The following is a 5,156-nucleotide window of genomic DNA, read 5'->3' as shown; positions in this document are numbered from 1 at the left end:
ACAATTGAAAATAAAGGTATTATACATGTCGTATCTTAATAATGTTATTAATTTTAATATTCTTAACAATACATTTACCTGAGAAAAAAGCCTAAAACAGTAAAGCAAGCCTTCACGCATAATAAGAGAAAAAAGCAGAGAAGTAAGAACGAAAGAATAATGAACAGAAACATCAAGTAAATAACGAAAGAATAATAAACGGATAATTCAACAAACATATGAACACATGCAGCCATGAAAAACATCACAAATCAGATAAAAAACTAAGGTGATGGTACACGGAGTTTTAAAGAGGCAGGCTCCACGCCAACTGTCAAGGTTATCTAGGATTATTACTTGTTTGTTTGTTTCTTGAGCGAAAAGCAACTCTAGCAAACAATGACGTGAAGATAACAGGTTTAGTTCTATATTTCCTAAGAAGCCTCTCATTTTTATCCACTGGGTTAGTTAACAGTTTCCATCAGTCGCATATAAATGAGAGCGAGAAGAGGTGTCGTCAAAGTGGTATGGCCATTGGGACTTTTGGGGGACGGTGGGGCGGGTTGGGGGCAGTGCCAGCCTATTTCGGTGGCGGTCCCAAACCCGAAAAAATCTACCGTAAAACATCTACCAAAAACAATTATGAAGTGAGCCGTTCGAGACAGAAAAAAAAGAAAGAAAAAAAAAGAGGCTGGGGGAAGCTCATTAAAAACAGTGGCCCTCACCAAAGATTATGCTGGGATGTGCTGTACCCAAAGATGGAAAATTTTGCATACGTTTTACATTCTTTGGCCAGACATGCGTAAGACAAACCAAAAAGGAAGTTTACTGACTGAGCAAGCGTCCGCAGGACAGAATGCAAAACAAACAAACACTCACAGGCACAAGAACAAAGGTACAATAACAATCTGGCTAAATGTACATTTTCCATTTACTGATTGGTCCCTAAGTGTTTGTTAAACTCTTCTTAGAGCCGTCACATGATTTTCCTCATTCAGATCAAATCAGTTATTCATTTCCGCCTAAATGTCCGCCAGTTTAACGCAAGATAATGTTCCGTATTGCTGTTATGCTATTTTCTGATGTCAAAACATCATGAACTAGAGTACACTAATTTTTCTACGCATATGTCAACTGAACTGACACCAAATGAAATTTAATAATGATTTAATGCTATAAGTGGCATCACAACAATTATGTTTACTGATGTCAAAAAATTTTCAACTAAAGCAACTGATTCCTAGTAAAAAATACAAATGATTTACGGGATTTTTTCCGTTCATCATTCTTATGCATGTCACTCCTCAGTCTGTAAGTAGCATTCAATGAATCCTAAATGTAATATACTCTGTGGATGTAGCGTACCCAAGGTTCAGCAAGTTGGGTCAATCGATTATACCATTCACTGCCAGACTGTGGAATTCTCTCCCCTCTTTGCTTCCTGGGGCATTTAACTCAGCTCTTGCTAGTCTCGACAGTGACTGATTGAAGCAACCAGAAGTGTCTATGACACTTCATGAAAAAAATTATGGCGCCCCGAATTTCGACGGTATTAATGTTACCTGCCATAACCTAACCTAAATTTCCTTACCAAGATGGAGCTTGAATTTGATATAACTTAACCTAAAGATTCTTATCTTGTTGGGGAATTCAAACAAAACCTATTAAAGGCTAAGGCCCCTTGCCTAGACAGGGTTTCAAACCAAATCTAACCAATTCTCAACATAGATCGGGGATCTATAATTAACCTAACCTTGGCAGGGTTCTGACTCCGCATCCACACCACAAGTAAACGTATCAACTTGATCCTTTGAAGTGCAGTCAAGCTAAAAATATTTAGGCGCGTCATTCCATACTAAAATAGATACTCACTGAACTAATACTGAAAGGCCATCAAAATATATATACATATATATATTAACCAAAATATATATACATATATATATTAACAACAACAGCTTTCAGATCATGCAAACCTCCGCCATGGCTGAGCCATCCTCCCACTGAAAGGTCCTTTCTCCCAAAACGTTACAGTCCTATCTCTCCCCATTTATGAGGCCAAACTTCAGCAAAATTTTTGTAAAATTCTACATACAAACATTTGCGTAATCTCGTTAGCGAAGAGACAAACAAACAAACGGAACTAAAAATAACCCCCCCACCTCGGAAGTATTAGAGAATAAATTCCTAGTTTTGCATACTTGCTCAACCAACAGAGCTAATAATCCGTCAGTTCCTTTTGTTGTTGTACTAAAGTTCCGGTTCACGCGCTATTTATAATGATTTCCACCTGTCCATTACGTCTGTATCATAGAGAAACTAAACACCTACCATCTACCTTTTCCGTGCGTATAACCATTACTAAGAGGGTATGTTACGCTCGGTTACCCAGTTCAATCATTCATTCCGCCTTTGGCACGAGTGCGTGTGTACATTTAGTAGGTCATATAATAAATATATATATATATATATATATATATATATATATATATATATATATATATATAAGAGAGAGAGATGAAGCATTTATGAGAATGTTAATGTGACGTATGAAAGAAAATAGGCTCTGCTTTCAAGCATTTTCGAGAACAGAAGCCCAGTCCTCTCCTTCCACTGTCAGTTACATTATACACACACATACAGACACACACATATATATGTGTGCGTATACTAAATGTATGAGTACGTGTGTATTTGCATATACGTAACAATTACAGCACATGCTTTCCATAGCTTTCGTTCAAGACCCTAGACCAATATCATAGTCCAGTCCTCACTAGAGGCCCGTCATAAGTTCCTGTTGAATGACGAAGGGAAAAACGAAGGCCTCAAGAAGACATAAGTACAATAACATATTCAACCTTAGGAAGCCAAATCAAACGAATGTGATGAAAATGACTTTTTCTTTTTTCTTGCTCTCCCCTGGATTGGCTTTGATTGGAGTATTCGGTTGCCGGCCCCACTGGCCTCTGTTTCCAAAAGATTTATCAGTGCCTTATTTGGAATGCAACGCGTGATAATCTCCATTCCTTTCCTCCACTGTCTCGTCATTTCGTCTTCTGTTTACTGAGGTAGTCTAAATATTGTACTTATTATTACAGGTAAAAGTATCAGTAGCAGTAGTAGTTGTAGTAGTAGCAGTAGTAGTAATAACATCTAAAAGGCCTAAGAGCCATCACGGCCTACTTTCCTGCACTGCAATACCAGAGAAGTTTTAGAAAATAAAAGGAGCAAACGTTTAGGGAGTATCATTTATTTTGTAATAATTTCATAAGTCTCTCCAGTGACATCATACAACAGCATTTGATTTTTCCTTTACTTCAGACGTTGCGCGTAACGACAATGATAATAATTAATTTAATTGTACCCTAGAACTATGAGCATATATAAATAACACAGGGTGCCGCAAATTATACATTCTCTCTCTCTCTCTCTCTCTCTCTCTCTCTCTCTCTCTCTCTCTCTCTCTCTCTCTCTCTCTCTCTCTCTCTCTCTCGTATCGTATAAACATCTGTTAAATACCCTGGGATTGTCTAGAATCAATTACTGGACTTACTTCCTCCAACAACACAATAACACAATGATGACAAATCCAATGGAGTAGACAATGACAAACATATACTTTAATTTTTTAACTACTAAAATGTAAATAATTTTACTTAAGGATATATTAGCATGATTTATACAGAAACAGAATAAAATTTAAAACAAGGAAGAATTCTAGAGGAAATATGAAAGTTTTTCCATCATTCAATGATATTTCTGCAGATACTATAAAGAGAAAGAGAAACTGTACGTGAAAAGTAAAACTGACAACGTTCGGAAGAAACTGTGCATTACCTTAAGACCGAAATCCTATTCCTTTATTGAAGAATGTCGCCCACTTGAACCTCTCTCATTTCAACCACTTTGTTTTGTCATTTAAAGCGAATAGATCGACAAACTTCAAAGTTGCAAATTTAAGGAATTTTTTTATTTGTTTTTCATTTTAACTAAAATTTGCCATGAATAATCCAATTCCAAATTCATGTTTCTGAAAAAAATTTTACTATTTAAAAAAAAAAATTCACGTTTGAAATTCTAAGTCTGATAGGAGTTCCTATTATAATTCTTAAATGATCAAGAGTATTTTCTTCAGTCTTTGATGCATTTATCATACACTTGAGGAAAAATAAAAGGAGAATCGTGTCACATTTGTCCAGGTGACTAGTGTCATTAAACGAGCAAGGTCTACAGGTGTAAATATATAAAAATATACCACACAGGTTGGCCAGGTGAGCTTCGTAACGCCTGGGTCGCGAGAGCGGAGCGCAGTCCGACGTGACCTACACGCGACACCACCACAAACATACTGACGGCACTCCCAGGAGCACTCAGGTCGCACAGCCAATGGCCGAGTACTATCTGTGGCCCCGCCCACCGCGCCCTTCTTTTTTTTTTTTACTTTTTCTTGTTATTAATAACAATTAGTCTCTGCTTGCCCGCATGGCATGTCTCTTGTGACAAGTTTTTTTAAGAGCCGTGATTGTGTGTCAGCCACATTGATAAGCGACTGTTGAAGAAAGCTAATATATGAAAACTATTTCCAGAAACGGGGAAAACATAGCCTATAGTATAACATACAATAACAGCGGTAAGCTAGGTTAGATAAGACATACATTTAAATCATGGGGATCTTTGTATATATATGGTCATTACATTCTTATGAGCTTGCTTGGCGACAAAGTAAAGGATACAAAACAGATTAGGATATCCCACGCTGTAAGACTCTAGAACTAGATTCCTACTGACATCGTAATAGCCCCTTTTGCCTTTTGACGTGCGATGGTACATAATCACTTATAACAATGACCTGAAGGCACTATCATAATTCCTATCTCAGACCCAAGTGACCACCATTATTTGAATTTGATTGCGGCACCGTGATCACCACAATGATAAAAATGATAGAATGTACCTTTGGTACATGGGTCGAAGTCCCATTCTTTGTTGTGAAATCTAATCCTTAATCGTAGCCATTTCATGCTAACACACAGATGTAAGAAGAAAGAATGGTAGCATGGAAATTACATGAAAGATGAACTTTGCCCTACAGCGTACACCAATTATTACTCTCTGTTGCTAGACCACCGGTCTGTACCTGCAATAACCTTAGAGGAGAGAGAGAGAGAGAGAGA

The 5,156-nt window shown here is 37.3% G+C and overlaps 1 protein-coding gene across 7 annotated transcripts in view; it reads right to left on the bottom strand.

The window, feature by feature from the left end:
• LOC136847739 (protein shisa-like-2A) overlaps positions 1-4,332 on the bottom strand; it is a 438,013-nt gene extending 433,681 nt beyond the window's left edge. For 4 of the 7 annotated variants that reach the window (XM_067119605.1, XM_067119604.1, XM_067119607.1 and 1 more), the window contains exons 1-2: positions 4,238-4,321; positions 3,820-4,012 (exon numbers count right to left, since the gene is read on the bottom strand). The gene's annotated coding sequence lies outside the window, so the exon portion shown is untranslated. Of the gene's footprint in view, positions 1-3,819; positions 4,013-4,237 lie in introns of all 7 variants that reach the window. The other 3 variants (XM_067119602.1, XM_067119609.1, XM_067119603.1) reach the window with 2 other exon arrangements.
• Between the last annotated feature and the right edge of the window lie 824 nt (positions 4,333-5,156).

The sequence above is a fragment of the Macrobrachium rosenbergii genome, chromosome 17, assembly GCF_040412425.1.
Source record: "Macrobrachium rosenbergii isolate ZJJX-2024 chromosome 17, ASM4041242v1, whole genome shotgun sequence".
NCBI lineage: Eukaryota > Metazoa > Arthropoda > Malacostraca > Decapoda > Palaemonidae > Macrobrachium > Macrobrachium rosenbergii.
The sequence above is the reverse complement of the archived record's forward strand: the minus strand, read 5'-3'. Positions and strand labels throughout refer to the sequence as shown.